The 25,372-nt window shown below is 43.1% G+C and overlaps 1 protein-coding gene across 30 annotated transcripts in view; it reads left to right on the forward strand.

Annotated features, from left to right (window-relative positions):
* Window positions 1-967: 967 nt before the first annotated feature.
* Window positions 968-25,372, forward strand: part of JADE3 (jade family PHD finger 3) — a 134,385-nt gene continuing 109,980 nt past the window's right edge. For 17 of the 30 annotated variants that reach the window (XM_085007769.1, XM_085007773.1, XM_085007775.1 and 14 more), the window contains exon 1: window positions 968-1,041. The gene's annotated coding sequence lies outside the window, so the exon portion shown is untranslated. Of the gene's footprint in view, window positions 1,042-1,373; window positions 1,456-25,372 lie in introns of those variants that run through there. The other 13 variants (XM_085007767.1, XM_085007772.1, XM_085007780.1 and 10 more) reach the window with 1 other exon arrangement.

A 25,372-nucleotide genomic window follows, 5' to 3' on the forward strand; every position in this document is an offset into this window, starting at 1 on the left:
GAAGAGTACAAGAAACTTCTGTAATACTGTTTATGGATCTCGTGAATCTCTAACTATTTCAAAATAAGTTTTGAAGGACCATGGATACTTCAGAACTCACACATTTGCGTATAATAAAATAGAACTACGTCCTTCATATGGAAAACGGACAAAATACAAAAAGGGCCTATATTTTTGTTTAGCCTAGAAATGTAAATGCAAACGACAGTATGAGCTCACAGCCAAGGGTTTGTTGCTTAAACATCTGTATGAGTCAGTATTCCACCAGGGAAGCAGACAAATAGCCATATGTGTGTGTGCGTATTACATTATATATATTATATTTATATATATATTAACTCATTTAGTAATTAGAAGATATTGGCTTACAAATGTGCGGCTGGCTAAGCAAATCCAGAATCTATAGGGCAGGAGTCAGAAAGGAATAATCAGGCCCACTTAGATTATCCAGGATAATCTCCCTTACTTTCCATCGACAGATCAGGAGCTTTAATGACAGGAAAATCTCTTCACGGCAACACCTTGGCTTAGGGTGTGCATACCTGGGGGCTGTAGCCTAACCAAGTTGACTCATCAAAAAGCCACACGCCATCATAAACCTTTTGGGCTTGCCACTGAATAAATTCACTCTGTTAATAGCCTCTTCGGCTGGACGATTATAGGTCATTCCAGCGCAAACGACCTTAAGCAATAGAGGCCGACAACGAGGTGTAGACAGGAGGGTCCACTTAGAGAACTTTCGAGTTGAAAGGGGCCAGGCAAAGCTTCGGCAGTATTTCCACACAGCCGAGCTACCTCCCCCGCGGTCGCTCTCCCCGGCCCTGGGAGGCGCTGAGGCGCCTCCCGGCTGCAGCGCGCCCAGCAGGAGCTGCGAGGAACCCACCTGGAGCCCGGCGCCGCGGGTGCGGGAGCACTGAGTGGGCGGAGCCTCGAGACGCGCGGCGGTGGCGACGGCGCCCAGCCCGCCAGAAGAGCGAGCGGCGGGCAGACGGCGGGGAGCCAGTCGGGTAGGGCGAGCGCGGCCGGCTGTTGGCGGGGCGGGTAAGTGGAGCGCGGTTGGGGGGGCGTTGGGGAGAGGAAGGAAGGGGAAGAGGCGGAGCGTGGGAGCGCACAGTGTCAGGAATACAATAGTGCTCCGCGCCGCTTCAGCCGCCGCCGCCTCCGCTGCCGCCGCCGCCGCCGCCCAACCGCCTGCCCAGCGCTGAGGCCTGACGGGCCGGCCGGGCGGGCGGGCGGGCTGGCGAGGGCCCGAGGGCGGGAGCTGCGGCGCGGGGGGCGGCCCCGGCGGAGGGGCGGGAGGCGGGGGTGGGGAGGAGATTCGGGGGCAGGTGCGAGGGAGGGGAGAGAAGAAAGCGAGCGGTTCAGGGGGCGGTGACCACCCCGGCCGGACTCGCCCGGCACGTTGCCGGGCCCGAGCGTGGAGCAGGGGAGGAGCGGCGACCGAGCTGCGCGAAGGTAGGCGCCGCTGAGGCTGGACGCGGGGCGAGCGGGCTTGGGGGCGTTGCGTCGGGTGGGCAGCGGGAGTGGCGGCCTCGGGGAGTGGAAACGGACGCCGCGGAGCGCAACGTCCCGGCCCAGCCTCGCCGCGCTCCGGGTCGCTCCGGCTCCACACCGCGGTGGCCTCCGGTGTCCCCAGCGCCTGGGGGCCGAGAGCGCGTGTGGGCTTGCGGCGAAGTGCCCGGCGGCCCCTCAGCCGACCCGGGCAGCGCCGGGTGGCCGGCTCGGAGCGGGGGGGCGTTGGAGGCGGGGGTGGGGGGGGGCGGCTGCCGGCCGGGCTCGGCGGCGGCTCTGCTCGGGCAGGAATTGAGCGCCATAACTGTTGCGGCCGTTCCCTCCGGTGCCCCCTCCTGGCGCCCCTCCCTCCCGGTCCTCTGCCTGCTCGTGGGGCTCCCGGGGCCAGACCCTGCGGCGGGAGGACCTGCCGTGCGGGGCCGCCTGAGGCCGGATGCTCTGGGGAGCGGGGGCGCGCCCTGGCTGTTTCGATCTCGAGGGGCGGGAAGAAGCGAGTCCCGGAGACGGGGGGACGGGCGGTGCGGGCGGCGGCGGTGAGGCCCCCGGTGAGCCCCGGCGCCCCGCGGGCTGGCGAACTTTCCCTCCCCCCCGGCGTCATTGTTCGGGCGCTGCGGGTCCCGGGCCGCCGAGGCTGAGGAGCGCCCGGGCGGTCCCGGGGGCGGGAGGGTGGGAAAAGCGGGAGGGCTTTGCGAGTCTGAAGGGAAAAATTTCCCACCACGGGGCACGACAAAGTTAACTTTTCTCCACCGATCGAGTTGGCTTTATTCCCTCCGCCGTGGGGGCAATCGATGAAAAACATTTTTTTAAAAAAAGATAGCCTCCTTCCCATCCAGTCCCTCTCGCCGCTCTTCAGGGCTGCTGTTGGTGGGCTGACTTTTAAATTGCACGGGGCAACCTGCGTTTATTATTTGTGAGGAGGAAAGGGGGGCGGGCTCTCGGGTGTGTGGCCGCGATAGTGGTATGTGGAGGCATGTTTCAAAGGTGGTGTCCTTGTGTAGCCCTGGGACATAGGTAGCTCCGAAGCATTTGGCAAGAAACTTGTTTGGCCGCTTCTCTGACTTGCTGAGCTGTGAGGAAATCCACGGTCTCAGATGTTTGAGCGATTGTTTTTGAGGTGAGATCCGTGGATCTGGGAAGCTGAGGATGAGAGATCCCCGTGCCTCCCCCACCCCCCTCCCCGCCTTGTGATTGTAGGAGAAATCAAAACCGACTTGATGGTGATTCCAGTGGCTGGGAGGGAAAGACGACCTCATTCCTTGTATTCAGTCTGATAAAGATAACTGTCTACTTCTCTCTCAACTCGCAAAGTAATGGAAAATAATTTAGGTAAAGACTGGTTGCACAACATCTCGGCTTAGTTTAAGCAACCCAGAATCCACTTTCCCAGAGGAGTTCTTTTAACTATCTTCCCTGCAGCCACGTCTTGTCAGCCTGGGGGTGATGGTGGGGGGGTTGAGAAAGGAGCCGGCCTGAACAAAGCATTGTGTTTTTATTTAATTTAATACTTCATAACCTCTGTAAACAATGGGAATGTGGATCTCGGGCTTCTGTAACCTTTGAATAGTGTAGTTCTCATGCTTTTATAGCATCATGTGATTGCTTTCTGGTTAAGTGAAAATAGATTTTTTTTCTCTTTTGTTTAGCCTAGAAATATTCTATCTTTATATAACATTTTCATTTGAAGTGAGCTCTGAATTTAAATACTCAAACTGTAAAAGGATGATAACCTCTCTTCAAGGGTCGGAGAATTACATGAGATCTTCTCAGTGCTAGCTACCATCATTGACACTTTTTCTTCAGTTGTGCTCTTCTCTAGTTTTGTTGGCTAGAGAAGTGCTCTTAACCCAGTATCGTTGCCCTGATAGAGTTCCTTGCATTCTTTGTCTAGTCAATTTTGGAAGACTCTGGGGTCCTGATCTGGTTCTAGAACCCACAGTTTTGGTCTCTCTTTTTTTTTTTTTTTTTTTTTTTTTTTTGCTCTTTAGAGCTGAACCTGCAGCATATGGAAATTCCAAGCTAGGGGTCAAATCGGAGCTGCAGCTGCCGGCCTACATCACAGCCACAGCCACAGCGGATCCTTAACCTACTGAGCGAGGCCAGGGATGGAACCTGCAGCCTCATGGCCAGGGATCGAACCCACATCCTCAGCGGTCAGGTTTGTTACCCCTGAGCCACAATGGGAACTTCCTCCGTCTCCCACCTTTCTGAGTCGTGTTGCTATGTCTTGGCAGTGTGGTAAATGCCTTCTTACCTGTAGAAGTTGGTGAATCTTGGTCACAAATAGAGGAAAGTGAAGAAGCCCCCCCCCCACTCCTTCCTGAAGTATTTGTGATCAACTGGCCATCAGGAGTGACTTGGAAGCAGCCTTTGGGTGCCTGTGACACACCTTCTGGACTGTAGAGAAGGTTCCCAGGAGCAGGACAAGTGATGGTGCAGGGCTCTCATCATAGTTGAGACGTAAAGGTTGGTGAAAGTTAAAATATTTTAAGAACAAAGGATGTTGAAGCCTTGTAGGATGAGTATGGTCTCCTTTGGTTATGCTTGTCTTTTCCCTCCTTTGTGTTCCACCAGCCCTGACACCCATTTCTCCCTTAAGCTATACAAAGCCATTTCTTCTTTTTGCACACTTCTTTGAGGTCTGGCTGGAACTAGGTAAGTGTTTGGGTGGAGGCAGAAGGCGTTGGGTGTTTTTGAAGACATGGCATTACAGATAGCTCTTATAAGCCTTGATCAAGAATACAGAGCTTGAATGTTATTACAGAACATGATGCACCTATCTCCTCACGGAGCTTACACAGCAGGATCTGAGGACGGTAAAGAGCATATCCTGGTTTACATTAAGAAAATCTCTCATCAGGGAATAATTTATCTCACCTTATTGGTGATGGGTTAGTGTTGGGTGTCACCCATGTGGCACTCCTCTGAAATGGCTAATGTGGAGATACTTGAATGGTTTACAAGGTTCTACTTGTTCCACTTACAGTGGCTAGGAAAGCCCAAGCATCCTGGTTTGTGGGGTGGGGAGAATCTGGGATGAGTAGGTGGAAGTGATGAATGAATAAAAGGGTGCTAGCTAGTGGTCATTATGGACCAAGTAACTACTGCTTTGATTTTTCTGTTTCTGGAATCTTTGTGACTTCCCCATGGTTATTTTTGCTTCCTCTATTTAGGTCTCTCCATAGACAATAGCAGCAAAGCTCTTACCATCAGAATTGCCTCTGTGCTTCTCTTGGTGGGGAACTCGGAGGGGGCAGGCCTACTAAAGAAAGTAGGGGGCCTGGTATGGGTACATAGGACTGGGGCTTTGTCCAGTAGGAGATACCTTATGTGTTCATTACTGTTCTGCGGGCAATAAGTAATTTAATCTCTGTCCCAACCCAGAAGCCATGGCTGAGCTCTGCTACCCAAGGGGCTTCTTATCCCTTGATATTGGCTGATAGGCAAGGAAACCCAAGTCTGGAGTGTGTTTTTTGAAATAGCTGACAAGGAAATATGCTACCGGCATGGCCAGTACATTAGACCTTGTGTGTTGGAATCTCCTAGGAAAAATGTTACCTTTCTTAGATTTTCAAAACTTCTTACTTTGTTATAATAACTACAAAAAAAAAAAAGTCGCAAGAATAGTACAAAGAACTCCTGTATTCCCTTTACTCAGGGTCACCATTTACTAACAGTTTGCTCCCATTTGCTTTATCATTTGCTCTTTCTGTTTCTTTTTATGAACATTTGAGAGTAACCATTGAGAGATTAATATTTGTCAAAGGCATCTGGTCATGAGGGTAGCTCAGGTGCAGCTGCAGGGTATAGCAGAACATTGGTAAGTCTACCTATAGCTGCTAAAGCATGCAGTTGTAAATCACATGGAATTTCTGGTGCTATATTTAGAAATCATTATCAATTGTAAAAGTGGTGAAGATAAACTCCCCTTTTGTTATGATTTTTGTTTTGCTATGCCAAACTTTAATATTGTTATGAAAATCCATTCCACCACTCCCCAACTTTGCACCTATAAAATATATTCTCCTAACATTTTCATGTATTTGCTTAGCAAACATATATTTGCTAGGGGTATAAGAGGTAAAAGATATTTACCCTTTGAGAGCTTCACACCCAGTGGAAAGAAAGGTAGTAAGGAAATCTACCATCTCAATCAAAGGGAAGAGTATTCTGCTGAAGGGGTTTACAGGGATGATTGGAACACCAGGCTGGTTAAGGATTTGAAGAGTTAGATACCTAGGAGTCATTTGGGCTGTATGTGAATGTGAAGGTCCATCTTTGCTGAGGCTTACTGCTCTTAGGTGATGACAAGGTTCATGAGTTAGGGAAGCCAGCACAGGCTGTGGGGTCAGACCAACTTGAATTCTAATCCACCACTTGATTTTGGCCAGTGTCTTATCTTCTCTCTGCCTCAGTTTCTTCATCTGCCAAACCACATCTCCAAGATAATAATTAAATGAGGTAATACTTGCTCATTTATTCATCTTCCCTTCCAAAAATGCAGTATAGGGGAAATAGCATGAAGGTATTAGGTATTAAAGTGAGATCCAAAGAAGTATTTCTATTTTTTCTACAAATTTATAATTACTAATTGTACTAAAGAGTTGTGATGGAGATTACTGTGAAGTAAGAGCAATAGCAGCGATGATTTGTTGAGCATTTTCTGTGCACTAAGCACTGTGCTAAGCGCTTGTCACGGTATCTTTCTGAGCTCTGAGGCTCGGAGAGGTGAAGCAAAGGTAACTCACCTAAGGTCACACAGCAGGTAAGAGGTAGAATGCTTCTGAGAGGGAGATCAGCAAGGTGCCCTGGGGTCTGAAGGAAGAGCAAGAAAAAGCAAGGTAAAAGTCAGAGAGAAGGGATTGCCAGGCAGAGGGAACAGTAGTGTTGTGAGGGCACTGAGGTGGGAGAGAGATGGAGAAAAGATCCACAGAGGATTGGCTAGGACCTGGGGATAGAGATGAAATAGGCAGGGGAAGATTGACAGGGCCTTATGGGACCTCGTTAAGGAGCTTGTGTTTTATTCCAAGGGCTGTGGGAGTCTGCTGGAAGGTGTTTTTCAGAGAGAGAGGGAGGGAGAGAGAGAGAGAGAGAGTGAGCCCACCATTAACATGACTAAAAAGGGTTGCTGTGATGCTGGAAGAAGCTGGTCCTGTAGAATGCTTCTAGAAGGAGGTTTAATTGGACTCATAGATCTGATGCTTTTTAGACTGCATTAAGGACGCTCTTGCAGCTTTCACCAAGCCGTGTCAAATTGGGAAAAAAGTAGAACTGGAAGAAAAAGTAATTCCTGGAAACCTGAGTTGTTATTTGTGTTAGAAATGGAACTGCGAGTATAAGACTTTGGTCTAAATATATCATGATAAAGATGCTTCAATGAATGACTAAATGGAAATTTTTAATTTGGGGGTTTTTTGTTTTTTCTTTTTTTTAAAATTTTTTGATGTGCGCCATCTGTGATGGCAGACAGTGCATTTGTGAGAATCTGGGAAGACTTAGGAATTTTTTTCAATACTTATATATTTATTTATTCTCATCCAGGTACCACAGGTTTTTTTATTTGAAACTATTTCTTATGTGCAGAGTCAACTTCATAGGGAAAATAAGTGTTCCCTTTCCCTTTCCGTGTGTACCAGACCACAGACATATTTGCTCTGAAGTAGCCTATGTCAGTTGGCTTTTTTGGGCAAGGAGGGTGTTTAGCTGGCAGCTGGGTGATCTAGGATGGCCTTGCTCACACATCTGGTAGTTGGCAGGCTGGTCGGGCTAGGAGGCCCAAAGCTAAGATAGCTCGTCTTCACCTCAAGTGGTCTCTCCTCCAGCTGGCTAGTCTGGACTTGTTAACATTGTGGTCTTAAAGGCACAAAGAGGAGCAAGTGAGAGCAAGCACCAGTGCACAAACACTTCTCAAGTGACTGCTTGTGTCAAATTTGATATTGTCACATCAGCCAAAGCACAGAAGTTCTTCCTTGACCAATACCAGAGTCATTGTGAGAGACTCTGATGTGAGAAAATTGGGGACCATTACTACAGTAGTACATAATAATTGCTAATGAATATAACCTATTTTCCTTTGATTAAATCATGCTAAAGACTCATTTATAAATGTAGTGCATTCTTGAGACTAAGTATTAACGATTGTGCCCCCTTCTCTTCTCTCGAGCGTGGAGCTGAATGATGGTTTTTCTAGGAGGAAGCCAAAGGGAGTCAGTGTGGTTCTAGATGTAGATATTCTCATGAATGTCTTGGCTGCTCACTGATCTTGTGTGGCTATTATCAAAGGAGTTCCTGGGTTTCCGCAACCTCCTGTTCAAGCTTTATCATGAAAACTGTAGTGTACTAGACTGCGCTAGGTTTGGTAATTAAGCAAAAAGATGGTTAATTGGGAATCCATCACTACCTAAAAGATGAGAGAAACATTTGCAGCCTTTCTTGACCTTAATGTGATTTATAGTTTTACCTAAGAGAAGAAATCCTTATTTGGGCATTATAATAAGAACAGAGATAGATATGTTTTATTTGGTCAGGATTTGAAAATCTCCTTTTGGTTGCAGTGAATAATCCGGCATTGTGCTGTAGCGTGGGTGGTCAGTGACTAGTAATTTGAGGCCTTTGGCCTTTGCTTAGGAAGATTTTAGAAGTAACACCTTTTATGTACCTGAAATAGGCTTTACAACTAGCTTGTGGGCTGAAATATATTGCATGAAAATGCAGCTGGACCCTAGGAAGCATGTGTTGGGTAATTGAGTAGAAGACTCACTTTGTACATCTTAGAGCTGTACATTCCTCCAGAAAGTTGCCTGGTGATAGAATCACAGCTTCCTTTTTTTCTTCTTAGTATAAAAATTAAAAATGAAAAATCCCTGACATTTTAAAAGTCAGTGACTTGGAAATATCCATCAAAATTATAAATGCACATATCATTTGACCCAGCAAACACTTCCAGGGATGTATTCAACAAATATTTGCATATTACTTGGAGTATTGCTTATAATAGTAAAAGAGTGGTTATAGCCTAAGAATCAATCAAGGCTTGATTACACAAGTAGAATATTATATTAATAGTACATGATCTTCAAGATGTACAAAATGAAAAAAAAAGCAAGAGACAGAACAGTGTGCATTGTATACTAACATTTGTATAGAATAGTGAGGCAATAATAGAAAAGTTTTTGCTTACATGAACATAAAATATTTCTGGAAGGATATTGAAGACAGTGATAGCTTTGGGGTGTATATGGTGAGAGGGAGACTTCACTGCATAAACTTTTTTTTTTTTTTTTTTTTTTTTGCTTTTTAGGGCCACACCCAAGGCATATGGAAGTTCCCAGGCTAGGGGTCAAATGGGAGCTATAGCTGCTGGCCTACACCACAGCCACTCGGGTTCAATCCCTGGCCTAAGTGAGGCCAGGGATTGAACCCTCATCCTCATGGATCCTAGTTGGGTTCGTTATCCACCGAGCCATAAAGGGAACTCCCTGCATAAATTTTTATATATACTTTTGGAATTTTAAGTCATGTGAATATATTACCCTATTTTAAAAATACTTTTATCTAAAAAGATATGATATATGGTGATGGTAATGTGAACTTCCATGGCTTCCTATCCAGGTTGATCTGGTCAGAACTATCCCTGTTAAAAATATATATATCCAGCCAGTTTTGTTTCCTAGAAATGCCTTAGAATAGTGTATGTCTGAATTTTTAACTGTAGCCCTACCTTTTCCAGAATGTCATATGAGTGAAATCATACAATATATAGCCTTTTTTGGTCTTGCTTCTTTTACTTGGTTCATCTATGTTGTGTGAATTAATAGCCTATTCCTTTTTTTTTTTTTTTTTTGCTTTTTAGGGCCACACCCACACCATATGGAGGTTCCCAGGTTAGGGGTCCAATCAGAGCTACACTGCCGGCCTATGAGACAGCCACAGCAATATCAGATCCAAGCCATGTCTGCAACCTATACCACAGCTCATATCGACACCAGATCTTCAACCCACTGCACGATGCCAGGGATTGAACCCAAAACCTCATGGTTCCTAGTCAGGTTCATTTCTGCTACACCACAGTGGGAACTCCAATAGCCCGTTCCTTTTTATCACTGAATTGTATTCCATTATCTGGATATACCACAGTTTGTTCATTCACCTGTTTGAAGACAACTGGATTGCTTCTGGTATCTTGGTGATTATGAATAAAGCTGAAGTAATCATTTCGTGTGGACATAAGCGTTTAGTTTATTTGGGTAAATGCCTAGGAGTGGGGTTGCTGAGATTTTATATAAAAATCTCCAAACTACCTTCCAAAGTGGTTCTGCCATTTTGCATTCTCACCAGCTGTGAAAATGGGGAGTGTATGCCAACGTTCATCTTCCTGTTGTGGCCCAAATGGTGTCGAAGCAGACTAGTATCCATAAGGATGCAGATTCGATCCCTGGCCTTGCCAAGTTGGTTAAGTATCCGGCGTTGCCATGAAGCTGTGGTGTAGATCGCAGACGTGGCTTGGATCCCCAGTGGCTGTGGTGTAGGCCAGCCGCTACAGCTCTGATTCGACCCCTAGCCTTGGAACTTCCATATACCACATGTGTGGCTCTAAAAAGGAAAACAAAACAAAGTAGTATCTTTTCTCTGTTGGATTACTTTTGTTCCTGTGTCAAAAATGTGACCATGCTTGTGTGGGTCTATTTCTGAGCTCTCTGTTCTGTTGAATTGATCTATGTGTCTTTCATTTTGCCATTATCACACTGTCTTGACTACCATAGCTTTATAGGATTCTCGAAATCAGGTAATACGAGTACTGTTATTTTTTCTTCTATCAGAATTGTACTGGTGAGAGAGGACATCCTTAATTTGTTCCGATCTTGGAAAGCATTCCATTGCTCACCATTAAGGATGACGTTAGCTCTAGGTTTTTTTTTTTCTTTAAATATATACTCTCTTTTGCTGAAAAGAATTAACATAGCAGGCCTTAGGCTGCTGTTTTAGAGGGATTTCAAGATCAGCCCTTGGATGGTGTCTGGGGAATTGGCTTTTCAAACATTTTGAAAATAAGATACTATATTCTACCTTCATTTATTCCTTTTCCAGTGCCGTTAATTTCTTTATACTAATCCAAGTTCCCACCTTAATCATAATCTTTCTTTCTGAAGAATTTTTCTTTAACACTACTTTCATGCCACATCTGCTGGTAGTAAATTCTTTGTTTTTGTTTGTCTGAGAAACTGTTTTTTCTTCACTTTTGAAGGACATTTTCATAGAATATGGAATTCTGAGTTGAATTTTTTCCCTCTCTCAATGTATTACTCCACTGTTGCCTTGGTTACATGGTTTCTGATAAGTCTGCTGTAATTCTTATCCTTATTCTTCAATAGTTAATGTGTCTTTTTTCCTCTAGCTGCCTTCAGTCTCTTTGTCTTTGCCTAGGTGTGGCCTTTCTGTCTTTTCATATTTATGCTGCCTGGTGTTCTTTGAGCTTCTTGTATCTGTAGTTTGTTGTCTGTTAACTGATTTGATAAGTTCTTAGCCATTATTTCTCCAAATAATTCTTGTGCCCTTTCTCTCACTCTTTTTCTTCCGTTTATGGTTCCAATTGCAAATTTTATACTGTCTGATAATGTCCCACAGTTCTTGAATGCTGTGTTCTATTTTTTTTTTTCCTCTCTCTAGTCTCTTCCTGTTTTTATTTTAATTGACCTGATCGATAAACTTGATCTTCATGCTCACTGATTCTTTGCCTTCTGTGTCAAGTCTACTGTTGAGCATGGTGGGTTTTTTGTTTGTTTGTTTGTTTGTTTGGTCTTTTTAGGGCCACACCTGAGGCATATAGACGTTCCCAGGCTAGGGGTCGTTCCCAGGCTAGGGGTCGAATTGGAACTGTAGCTGCCAGCCTACGCTACAGCCACAGCAATTCAGGATCTGAATGCTGTGGCCTACACCATAGCTCACGGCAACGCCAGATCCTTAACCCACCGAGTGAGGCCAGGGATCGAACCTGCAAATTTTTTTTTTTTTTGTCTGCTTTTTTATTGAGCATTTCTATTTGATTCTTTATGACAGTTTCCATCTCTTTGCTGAAATTACCCATCTGCTCTTGCATATTGTTTACCTTTTCCATTAGTCTTTACCATATTAATTGTAATTTAAAAAAATTTCATTTCTGATAGTCCCAACTTCTTTGTCACACTGAGTCTGGATCTGATGATTGTTTTGCCATTTGGAATATTTTCCTGCATTTTATCATACCTCATAAATATGTTGAAAGCTGAACATGGGCAGAAGCACACAGATTCCCTTCTGTTAGGCCTTTAGTGTGGGGATTTAAATTAATCTAAGTCAGGAGTTGGCCTGTGTTAGATGTTTGTTTTTGCTATGGGCACTAGAGATTTATGATTCCTCTAGTGATACCTTCTTTTTGACTCCTGCTTGGCTTTGGATTTTTCCTTTGTGCTGGTTCCCAAGAGCTATCTCTTATAGCCCTCCCAGTTGTATTCCCACTGTTGCTAACCAAGTAGCTGGTTTGCCAGGTGGTGGTTGGTGGGGGAGGGGGAGTTCTGATGATTTGATTAAGCCTCAGACTTAGGCAGGTACTAGAAGCTGAATCTTGAGAATGTCCTTCACAAGATTTCCTGCCCCTCTATAGGTAGGGCTTCTTTTACTTTTTCCTCCCCAGCTGCAATGAGTATCCACCAGTGTCCTCAAACCAAAGGAGTTAAGCCCTTCCTCCCCCTGCAAATTAAGCCCTTTGTTCTGGCTGGATTTCACAGTGAATGCTGTTTTCCTCAGCCAACCAGAACCATGGTGGGAGCCTTCTCTAGGATTTTCCCTGATCCTCCCTATAAGAGCCTGGAGGGATTCCTTTTGGTAAAACTTGTGAGGGATGGGAAACTCCTCCCCAACAGTATGGAGCCTAGGAGCTTCATACTCTCATTATACTCCGTAGTCTGGCTTCCAGAATAATTTGTCAGAATCACTAGTTTAATCTTCCTACCAGTTTACATGCTCAGATCCTGTATTTACCTGCAGGCACCTGTCTCTTCAGACAGTGGATGGTGGTTTGCCCTGTGACTTAACTTCTCTGATAGGTCCAAGAAGAGTCATTGATATTCAATCAGTCTAGCTTCTTTCCTGTTGTAAGGGTGGAAATGATGGCCTCTCAGTACTTTTATGTGACCAAGCTGAAACCTGAGTCCTCAAATAAGTTTTAATCTACACAGATGTCTAATGTGCCACCTATAGAAACTTAGTACAGAATTAGCCTTTTTTTCCCCTTATTTTTCTGTTTCTCACCCCCTTGAATTTTATAGTTTTATGGCTAGGGAGCCAGAAATAATAGATTCTGGTTTGGGTTCTGCCTATTTTAGGCTTTGAAAACCTGGCACTGCTGGTATGTTATATGTTTGTCTTGCTCTCTTCCAAAATTCTATGTATGCCTTTGTAATTATTGAGCTTGTCGTTAGCACTCAGTAATAATTTGCCTCATTCAAAATTAGAGCATGATTTAGCCTTTTTAGATTATAGGGTTCATTAGTGACCCATGTGTTTGTGATTTTTATTCTCCACATTTCCAGGTGCAGTTCAGTTCAGCTAATATTTTTGAGTGCCCCGTGTGCTACAAGTGAGACACTAGGTGTTGGGAAGAATACAAGCCTGACCTGGTAAATGGAGCAACCAAGGGGTTTCTGAAGGGAATGGAAGCCCCATGGATAGAAGTATAGTGCAAGTTGGGAAACATCTCCCTATCAGTCTGGAAGGATTTTTGAAATTCTTTAAAAATTTTTACTTTTAATTGTATTAGTGATATATGAATACATTCTAGTAAAAACTGAAAAGTTATAGAAAGAGCCATGGTTGTCCATGACATCCTTAATGATACCCTCATTCCATCACGTTCTCCTTCCCAGAGTTAATATTGGTAACTTATTTTTTACTATGCAAATTGCTATATCAAATATATCATCCAATACATGTGTTGAAACACTTTTTTTGGCTGTGCCCATGGCATGTGTGGAAATTCCCAGGCCAGGGATCAAACCCAGACCACAGCAGCAACTGGAGCTGCTGGAGTGACAATGTCAGATCCTTAACCCACTGTGCCACAAGGGAACTCCTATTGAAATATTTTTCTTTTTTTAAGGGAGTAAGCACCCAAATTCATTTAACTTTTAAGGAATGTTTATTGGAGATAACTGTCATCATTCAGTTTAGATGTGTTGCCTAGTAATGGGTCTTTACTTCACATTATAATGTAACTCTTCTTTTTTTTTTTTTTTTTTGTCTTTTTGCTATTTATTGGGCCGCTCCCGCGGCATATGGAGGTTCCCAGGCTAGGAGTCGAATCAGAGCTGTAGCTGCCGGCCTACGCCAGAGCCACAGCAACCCTGGATCCAAGCTGCGCCTGCAACCTACACCACAGCTCACGGCAACGCTGGATCGTTAACCCACTGAGCAAGGGCAGGGACTGAACCCGCAACCTCATGGTTCTTAGTCGGATTCGTTAACCACTGCGCCACGACGGGAACGCCTAACTCTTCTAATTTTTAAACATGAAAACTAGTGTTGGTGATAGATAGAACTGTAAAAGTCTACTGTGAGTAAATGGGAAATATAGAAATTAGTACTGACCAAAAAGATGATGACTCCTTGCCTTTTGCTTTACTTATCATACAGTAAAATTGACTTTTTTGGAGTATGTATAGTTCTGTGGGTTTTGACACATGTATAGATAGGTGTATCCACTACCACAACTAAAGTACAAAACAGTTCCATCACCCGTAAGAAACTCCCTTGTGCTACTTCTTTCAATTACACTGTTCCCACCCCAACCCCAGTCAGCCACTGATCTCTGCGCTGTCACACTATAGTTTTGTCACTTTGATATCACATAAATGGAGTCAGACTATATGTAATCTTTGGAGTCTTACTTTTTTTTCACTCAGGATAATGCTTTTGAGATTCATTCAAGTTGTGTGTATGAAATAGTTTGTTCCTTTTTATTATTGAGAAGTATTCCATTCTATGAAGGTACCACATTTTGGTTGTTTCTAGTTTTAGGTGATTATAAGTAGAGCTGCTATGAAAATTCATGTGCAGTGTTTGCGTGCATATAAATTTGCATTTCCCTAGGGTAAATACCTGAGAGTGAGATTGCTAGAATTATACTGCTATTCATGGTAAAACTGGCTAGAGTTTAAATGCTAGAATGGATAGAGAAACAAACACCCAGGAGTTCTCATCATGGCTCAGCAGTAACAAACCCGACTAGGATCCATGAGGATGCGGGTTCGATCCCTGGCCTTGCTCAGTGTATCAAGGATCTGGTGTTGCCGTGAGCTATGGTATAGGTCACAGACATGGCTTGGATCCCAAGTTGCTGTGGCTGTAGCTTAGGAACCTCCATATGCCGCCAGTACAACCATAAACACACACACACACCAAGAAAAACAAAAACCCAAGTTGTTTAAATTCTGCTTTTGCTTTTTACTAGCTATGCAACCTTCAGTGAGTTTAACCTCTTTGTTCCTCAGTTTCCTTATTTGTGACTTGAAGTTTTACCCATTGGTAACAACCACTGGAATTGTTGTGTGGAATTAATGGCATATTAAGTATAAGAAACTGGAGTTCCCTGGTGGTTCAGTGGGTTAAGGATCCAGCATTTTCACTGCTGTATTGCTGTATAAGCTTGATCCCTGGCTCTCAAACTTCTGCATGCCATGGGCATGCCCCCCCCCAAAAAAAGAATAAAATACTGAGTTAATGTCTGGCATACCACATTTATTATTATTATCATCATCAACATCATCATCATCTCATGTTTAATAGAGCCTCTTTTTTGTCAAAAACATTCACCTTTAGTTAATTAAAATGGCAAGATTAAGTAATCCATAGTTGCAGTGTGTTTGGCAGGCAAGCCTTCAAAGCATGCTGTCTGTGGATGAAATTTTAAAAATTGTCCTCAGTGGTGAAAAAGTTTAGGAACATAGATGTATGGGAGTCTTATATAACATCCTAAGATTGGACCAGATGCCACTTTTGATAGTTTTACTTGTCCTTCCAAAATTAAAGAATCAGAGTTCCTGTCATGGTGCAGTGGAAACGAATCCAACTAGGAACCATGAGGTTGCAGGTTCGATCCCTGGCCTAGCTCAGTGGGTTGAGGACCCAGCATTGGCGTGAGCTGTGGTGTAGGTCGCAGATGCAGCTGGGATCCAGCGTTGCTGTGGCTGTGGTGTAGGCCAGCGGCTACAGCTCCGATTGGACCCCTGGCCTGGGAACCTCCATATGCTGTGGGTGTGGCCCTAAAAAGACAAAATCAAAGAATTATGTTCACCGAAATTTAGGGTGTTACTGTACTTCTCAAAGAAAATAGCTCAGAATCAACTAACACTCTTTGAGTGCCCAAGTCTAGGCACTTCTCAAGTCTATAAACCTGAGTGCCTCCTCACAAAATAAATAATTTGGATAGCCACTAAATGTTATTTTTATACTTTTTAAAGAAGCTAACTGTTGAGGACACTGATGAGGCATGATTTCTTGAAACCCCTGTGATATGAACCATCTATGATTTCTCAGGTCCTAAAATAGAACACATCTTTTTCACAAGAAACCTCCCTGGATTTGAGGAGCATGTTGAGGAGAGAATTGGCAAAAACTCAACATGCCCACTCAGATCTCTCCTTAGAACACTATGTCATTAGAAAATGCAGTGGAGGTCCCTTTCTTGCATAACTGCTGTATAGTATGGTATGGCTCCGTCTGAGCAAGCACCAAGGGCAGAGGAGATGTGTTTTCCCCTGGAGAACTTTTCCCTGTCCTGTGAGGTATGCACAAAGGGCCATCTGTTTCCCTAGACAGTGGATAAAGCCCTGTATGTGCAAAGAGGAACCTAAATATCCTTTCTTTTCCTGTCTTTTAGCTCCGTTGTTTTGTAATGTTTTCATATGACACAACCCATCAACTGAGGACAGTTCTTCACCTGGAATTTCAGGGCAACTAGGTGGAGCAGAAGTCTGCAGTACACAGTCTAAAAGTCATCTCTGAACTGTTTGCTCACTGCCTCCCCTCCCCCAGTACCACCAACAATCTAGCACTCAAGTTTACTTGGAGTCATTCCTCACAACTGGATCATCCTTTCCTCTTTGCCCTGCCAATCAGTCCTTCTTGGGCCAATTCCAAATTCTCAGAAATTCTGGCTCAGCGGGAGATTCTCCACTTCTCTAAATCCCACTCATTTGGATGTCATCCTCTACACCATATCCCCTCATTAGGTCCTGACTTTTTTATTCACTTTGGCACCTAATGCCATACTTCCTTACTCTGTGACCTATTTTGTATACACTTGACCTGAAGATTTACAACTAGACTGCCACTCCCATGGTGGAAACCCTCAAATTCTCTACATCCTATCTTTCACAAATACCTGAAAGAGAATTGCTGCCTACTATTTAATTAATAAACCAAACATCAGTTCTCATTTTGTGTTAAAAAAATTTTACATGTAACATGTTCTAATGGCTACATAAGTCCTGTGGAAAGCAGTAGTTTGGAAAAGGTATACATTTTTCAGACTGTCAGAAAAAAACTGGTGTTTAATATGCTGCCGTTGTGAAAAGTGTGGCTATACAATCTGTCTGAGCAGAGCATGGTTTCACAGTGTAGATAATAGTCAAAGCTGCAGGCAGCTTTTCCCTGGCTCCGTCATGGTTTCTAGCCTTATCATGATTCCTTGTCCAATTAAAATGTTAAAGAGCACTAAAACCTATATGGAAAAAGAATCTGAAAAGGAATATGGATATATATATATATATTGATTTACTTTGTTGTACACCTGAAACACAACTTTGTAAGTCAACTATATTTCAATAAAATTTATTTTAAAAAAGAGCGCTAGGGAGTTCCCGTCATGGTGCAGTGGTTAACAAATCTGACTAGGAACCATGAGGTTGCAGGTTCGGTCCCTGGCCTTGCTCAATGGGTTAAGGATCCGGCGTTGCCGTGAGCTGTGGTGTAGGTTGCAGAAGCAGTTCAGATCCCACGTTGCTGTGGCTCTGGCATAGGCCGGCGGCTATAGCTTCGATTCGACCCCTAGCCTGGGAACCTCCATATGCCGCGAGAGCGGCCCTAGGAAAGACGGAAAAAAAAAAAAAAGAGCACTAGGATTTTTTTCTTTTAAAATACAGACAAAACTTTGACTGTAAACAACAGTTGTATCCTACTTGTCTCTCATGAAACTCGCACCTTATACAGAAGAGGTGTGTGTGTGTGTGTGTGTGTGTGTGTGTTATGAGCCTAAATTTAGTTCTCTCTAGGATAACCAGTTAAATCCAAAGTAAACATTTTTTGTACTTCTAAGTAAACCTACCCTAAAAGCTCCAATTACGCCCTTTAGCCCCTTGAGGAGAATCTATGTAGGAAGTTGCCTTTAGGGAAACCGACTCTAGGCTGCTTTCTTGCCATGATCTCTGTGCCACTCCAGGTCCAACTCAGCTTCCTTCCAAACTGCTCTCCACAAAGATGCAGGCTCTAAAGGCCTATTCCCGATACCCCCATACCCAGTCATGCCACTCGGCCACCATGTACCCCTGGCTGCTCACTCCATAGTAGGTAGTGTCTGTACACCTGAGAGCCTAGCAGTTGAAGACCCCCACATCCAATCATAACCTTTCCCACCTCTTTACTTCTTATGTCTTAAATACCCTTCTCTACCCACTCCACCCAAGTGTGCATTCACTAGAGTCTAAACATAAACATGAGTCATCCTGCTGCTCTGTCTGTACTGCCTCTACCTGAAGTTCTCCCCATTCCTCTGTATTTCTTCCAGCTGCATGTTTCTCAGGATCCATTCAGAAGCTCTTTTTTTCCCACCCCAATTGTTCCTTCCATCTTTCAAGGTCCACAGGACTAAATGTGATCAACACTCATTTTCCCAAATGGGATGATATGATAGAGTGCTTAATGGCCACCAAGTCCTTTGATCTCTGTGTATACACCACTTTACAGTGTGACTTTGCAGCTCCTCCCATCAGGAGGTGGAATCTACTTCTCTACTCTTTGAATCTGGGCTATTCTTGTTACTCAATTTGGCCAATAAATTCTGGGTGACTTCTGAGCCTAGGTCTCAAGAAATCTTGTAGGTTTCCTCCTCTCCCTGAGAACCCTGAAGCAACCGTGTGAAGAAACCGCAGCTAGCCTACTGGAAGAAGAGAAATGATATGGAGCACACATTCAGCAGCCAGCCATCAGACATGTGAGTGAGGCCATCTTAAATATTTAGCTCTAGTCATACTGCCAGATGACTGACTGCAGGAGGGACCCTGGGAAAGATTAGCAAAAGAACCACTCAGCTGATTCTAGCCTAAATTGCTGACCCACAGAATGAATTATGAGCAGATAAAATTATTGTTTTGGGGTGATTTGTTATGCAGCAGTCAATAACTGTGAAAGGGTAGGGTTCGTGCTGCTGTATTCCTGGCATCTAGAGGACATGTCCATGGTAGGTTTTCAGTAAGAGATTGTTGTGGATCACTGTCATCATGGTGTCACTCCTGTCTTGTCTTAGTGGACAATCAAGCTTCCCAATCCTCGTGTGTCTCTCTGGCTCTCAAACAGATCAAAGCTTGGGCTCAGCACTGTATTCCAGAATGACACCTTGCAGTTCTGCTTCGCTTCACCGGACCCACATGCGCTCCTTTCACAGCCCCATGACAGGTCGTATCTCTGAGCTCCATGCTGCATCTGTCACTACTTACCTATTCACTAATCCTGTGGGGCCAACCCCAGTACCATAAAGCTGTTCTCAACTTCCCAGCCTTCCACCGTCACTGAACCCTCACTACCTGATTCATATGTGCTTATGATTAGGAGAGACCTAAGAGATTGTGTAGGACAGCCCCTTCCAGTTATAAATGAGGGGGGGAAAGCCTAAATAAGAAATAATAATAAATGGCTTATTCAAGGTAGCCTTACCGCAGTATCAGTACAGAATCTGCATCTCATGCATGTAATTGCCTTTTACGTTGCTTGTTTGTGCTTGGTTTATGTGTGTGAAACCATGCCTTGTGGTTTAGACTAGAAGTTCTTTGGAGACAGGCATAATATATTTTACTTCTGCCTTTTCACATTCTCCTGCTATCTCCAAAGACTAACCAGTAATTACTAGACACATCAGTAGTTGATAAATACTTATTGATTAACTGACATTAAAAAAGAAATTATGCTGGAACTGTTCTATATATTGTTTCTGGTGGTAATTATAGCCATAGGTACTTGTGAGAACTTGAACTGCACATTAAAAAGAGTAAATTTGGAGTTCCTGCTGTGGCATAGTGGGTTAAGAATCTGGCTGCAGCAGCTCAGGTTTCTGGGAGGCATAGCACAGTGGGTTAAAGGATCTGGCATTGCCACAGCTGCTGTGTAGGTTGTAGCTGCGGCTTGGATTCAGTCCCTAGCCTTGGAACTTCCATATATCTCAGATGGGCCCATTAAAAAAAGGTAAATTACACTATGTATAAAATTATTAAATTAAGGTAGAATTCAAAGCAATTATGCTGAAGAAATCTACTTATTTGATAAATATTGCTGTGTGTATAGGTAACATGTTATTGTGTGAAAAGAAATTTGGCCCTTAGAAAATAAACTTGCACATAATAGGCACTCAGTAATGTTAGTTTCCTTCCTCCTTACACACAAATGCTTCGTGATCACCTGTCAAGACTGCTAAAGAAAGCATTCCTGTCATAGGAGATGACTGGATCTCACATGACTTGTAAGATCCTATGATTGGTTTGAAAGGTAAATAAATAACTATTTTAGAATGCATTTGTAAAGTAAAATGTATTAGCACTACCACACTATTTTATAGGTGGGCCCCCTAGAACCTTAATTTTATGTCTGAAGACTTAAACATAAAAGTATTAGCCCTTTGTTAATAAAAATTATTTTAAAACTTAAAAATAATACAAAAGGATGGCCAGATGTCCTTTCATTTTCATTCTGGAGCATTGATTGAGAGGCCTACTTGAGGATTATTTAGTTCTCTAGGAGATCACATCTTTTCTTGGTTTATTATTCACTGATGATTAGGGTCTAGACTTTTTTGAAGTGACATGTTAATTTACAGATTTTTTTTCGGCCATACCCATGGCAACGTGGATGTTCCCAGGCCAGGGATCGAACCTGTACCACACCAGACCCCTAACACACTGCACCACCAGGGAACTCCTAACTTACGTATTTTTGTCTGGTAGAGATGAAAAAAATTTCTGTTTAGTATAAGAAATAATCCCCAAGACTACAAATTAACTCTCCTAGACTGCATTAACCACTTTTCTATCAAGCTATTCTATTCTAGCATTTTTGCTTACAGTATCTATATGTACTGAATCTCTCAAATATTCTTCGAATGAGCCTTACATCATGCTGGATCCCTCACTAATAAATTAGCCTTTGACGTGTTCATTCTATATTTGTATGTGAGTCATATTTTTAATTTTGAAAATTATATTTTGATACCCCAAACATCCTATGACATTTTCTGTGGGCTGTGCCCCAAACTGTACCAAACCCCTGAAATCTGTGACTTATTGCTGGTTGTAACGCTATACCAGCACCTTGTAATTCCTTTGTGATCATGGTGGTATCTGAAGAGGTCTTAGAAAAAACAAAAACAAAAAACCAGATACCTCTGCACGTGCTCAAGAAAACTGCAGAAAGACTCCCTGGAACTACTTTCACAAAATGAGAAGCTGATGCTCCTTCCTATCGTGTTACTTACTGTTCTATCTGTAACATGATAGGATGACATTAAGAACCTTTGTTTTAGGGATTCAGAGCAAATAGACTCACACTGGCCCTTCTTTCCTGTCAAACATTATTCTTATAATCCACTTTGCTAGTAATGGCCATAAAATAGCTATATTGGTGCAATAAAAATTGATAAACTACCAGCTGCCTCAAAAATCTAATAGCTTTGGCAAAATATACTGCAGCTCATTGTGATAGAGCCTTCTTTTCCCTAACAGGTTTTAACCACTTTCCTTTTCATACTACTGAGTAGCATGATCAAATTAACAAATTCAGCAAATGCCCGGTGTGTTCCAGGCATTAGGCATTGCTCACCCCTCAGCACCCTCACTCTCTGCCCCTGCAGGCTCAACTCAGTGTTAATCACTGATTTGCAGTTGTCTAGGATGAAAATGGAGAACAGAGCCCAAATGGAGGGTTGCAGTCTGCCCTGTCAGCACCCAAAAGATTTGAAGTGGAGTCAAGCAAAAGAATGATCTCTTCCACAGGAATAAAAGCTTAATTATCTACAATACCACTGAATATTAAATACACACAGATTTGAAATATCCTGAGAAACAGGAAGGGCAGGTTAAAACATGGTTCACTAACAAACAGGTATTTATAAATATTCCGAATTGGCTTGACAACTATTGAAAGAGGTATGAAACAAATATCTTGAAATAAAGACTCAAACATAGATAATCCAAGTATGGTGCCCATTCATACAAAGACCAAAGAGCCAACTTTCCATGCAGGATAGGGAATTCTCTTCAGCGTAAGTCTGAACCAAAATTCTAAAACACCAGGGAGAAGGAGGTGAAGTGGGTTGAGGAAATGAAACAAGAGTAGGCAAAATTTTTCTCAACCTACTTTTCCTCTAGTGATTATTAAAACAAAATTCTGTAATATTTCACAATAAAATGTTTTTGAAAAAATCATTTTGGGCCAGCTTCTGCCTTAGGATGTAGAAAGCAGGAAGTAGTGTTGCTCTCACCCTTAAAATTAAGTCAAACTAAATTAAAATTCATGATTTTTATTGAACACATCAGAGAAGAGTCTTTTACTCAGATATATGTTGAGAGGAGTATTTGTTCAAGTATTTTGTTCATTTTTAAATTCGGTAGTTTGTTTTATTTTGTCGTGTCTTGAGAGCTTTTTTAAATATTCTGAATAAAAATCCTTTGTTGATTATGTGATTTATCAATGTGGCTTGGCTCTTCATTCTCTTAAAGGTGTCATTTACCACGCAAGATTTTAATTTTGGTGCAGTCCAATTTATCATTTTTTAAAAGGGCTCATGTCTAAGACCTCTTTTATTAACCCTAGGTATGAACATTTTCTCCTATGTTTTCTTCTAAAAATTTCATAGTTAAATGTTTTACATTTAGATCTATACCTACTTTGAGTTACTTGTATTTCGTATGAAGTTTAGGTGGAGATCTGTTTTTTATATAAGGATGTCTGATTGTTCGTGCACCATTTGTTCAAAAGGCTATCTTTCCTCCTTTAAATTGCGTTTTGCGCCTTTTTCAAAAATCAGTTGCCTAGGCCCAGGCACGGAGCCAGGATTCTGGAAGTGTTACAGTTGAGTTCGCTAAGACTCCTGCTCTGTTCCGCCTGGCTCTGGTGCTGTCTACAGGGGCTGAGGCTTGCCGCCTTCCAAAATGGCCAAGCAGTCCAATAAAGCCATGAAGTACTAGACCCTGGAAGAGATCCAAAAGCACAGCCACAGCAAGAGCACCTGGCTGATCCTGCACACAAGGTTTTGACCAAATTTTGGAGGAGCATCCTGGTGGGGAAGAAGTCTTAAGGGAACAAGCTAGAGGTGATGCTATAGAAAACGTTGAGGATGTCAGGCACTCCACAGATGCTTACGAGTTATCCAAAACATTTATCTTTGGGGAGCTGCATCCAGAACTCTTCACCTGAAAATAATTTGAATATACCTGTTCACTTTCTTCCCTACATTAGTTGCAAAGCAAACCAAAAAGCACTGTTCTATTTTTTTTCTACTCCTGAACTTTTAGAGTGTGTCTTTTTATTCATCAGCTTTGTTTTGATGTTCCATCACTACGTCATTTGCTTATTGTGGGCACAATCTTGAAACATACCACCAGGAGTTCCCATTGTGACTCAGCAGTAATGAACCTGATTAGTATCCATGAGGATGTGGGTTTAATCCCTTGGCCCCGCTCAGTGGGTCAAGAATCCAGCATTGCCATGAGCTATGGTGTAGGTCACAGACGCAGCTCAGATCCTGTGTTGCTGTGGCTGTGGTATAGGCTGGCAGCTGTAGCTCCAATTGGAACCCTAGCCTGGGAACTTTCATATGCTGGCTGTAGAAAAGAGAAAAAATAAATAAATAGAACATATCACCATATTTGCCTGTCTTTTTGGTGTATAATTGTCTTTAACATTTGGAGTCTAATTTTTTTTTGTCCGTCTGATGTTAGGAGGGGTGCCTTTGGATCTCTTCTTGTGTTGCATGATCTAATTGAATAATCAGATAGTGCCTATTTCCAGTGTAGTTGTTTCTTTTCCAAGGAAAATAAGAAAGGCTCAGAAATAATAGCTTCAGGATTTCTAGGAGTTCCCGTCATGGCTCATCAGAAATGAATCTGACTAGTATCCATGAGGACACAGGTTGGATCCTTGGCCTCCCTCGCTCAGTGGGTTAAGGATCTGGCTTTGCTGTGAGCTGTGGTATAGATCATAGATGTGGCTCTGATCTGGTGTTGCTGTGGCTGTGTCTGCAGCGTAGGCCAGCGGCTATAGCTCCAATTCGACTCCTAGCCTGGGAACCTCCATATGCCAAGGATGTGGCCCTAAAAAGACAAAAAAAAAAAAAAAAGATTTCTAATACTTGTTCTACTTGAACAATTGAATAGAGGACAAAAAGAAAGAAAAAGTGGCCTGTAGGACCTCGAAAAGAGACTCCATCCCTTCTTTGATTAAAAACCACCAGCAACATCAACAAAAGCCTGTGAACCGTGAGAGAACATCACTATTGTCACTTCCCTCAGCTTAAAAATGACGTTCCACGAGTTCCCATTGTGGCTCAGTGGTAACGAACCCTACTAGTACCCATGCGGGTGCAGGTTTGATCCCTGGCCCCACTCAGTGGATTAAGGATCTGTACTGCCGCGAGCTGTGGTGTAGGTCACAGATGCAGCTCGGATCTGGCGTTGCTGTGGCTGTGACTTAGCTGGCAGCTGTAGCTCCAGTTCGACCCCTGGGCTGGGAACTTCCCGATGCCGTGGTGTGGCCCTAAAAAGACACACACAAAAAATGACGTTCCAAAGATGTTCTCAGTTATAAAGCTACTGATGTTTTATAGACTCCTTCAGAGGTGAGACTGTTTGTATACTCCTATAAGAAAATGTTGAGTCTCCAATTTGTAAAAACACATATTTGAAAGAGATTGTGGGACGTTTAGCATCTGATACTTGAAAGTTCCTGGGCCAGGAATCAAACCTGCACCACAGCAGTGACTGAGGCTGCTGCAGTGACAATACCAGATACTTAACCTGCTATACCACAGGGGAACTCCTGGAATCTGATTTTTGAAGTAGTTTAGCTGCTCATGGGCCATGAGGAACTCTGCTGTGGCTCCAGTGGACTGATTTGTCATCCTGTCTTTGTTTATTATTCTCAGGCTCATGCTTTTTTTTTCTTTAGATTTGAAAACATGAGAGATGATTTTGTAGAAACTGAAGTACCTCATAGTTAGCAATGACTATCTCTTGCTGTGCTTGCTGATTCTGAAGCCATGGAGTTCTTCAGAAATAACTAAAACACATTGGAAAGGAACTTTTTTTTTAAGGTACAGGGCATAGATTTTTATAATCAAAGACATGTGTCACCACTCTCTGCCTGAAATTAAGAGTGAATGTAGGAGGACGGTGGGGCAGGTGGCTGTATCACAGAGGAAAATATCTTGCAGAGGAATCCTTTGTTCAGATTTTGATAAACATATGCCTGGAACAAAAAAAAAAAAATCAGTCGCTTATATTATGTAGGTCACTATCTTGACTCTCTCGTTCCATTCACTGTTCTGTTTTTATCACTTCATCAATACCACTGA

This window comes from Sus scrofa, chromosome X (genome assembly GCF_054392235.1).
Source record: "Sus scrofa isolate SSC_HxYL_T2T_F1_AM1 chromosome X, Sscrofa_HxYL_maternal_Yorkshire_Landrace_v2.0, whole genome shotgun sequence".
Classification (NCBI taxonomy): domain Eukaryota; kingdom Metazoa; phylum Chordata; class Mammalia; order Artiodactyla; family Suidae; genus Sus; species Sus scrofa.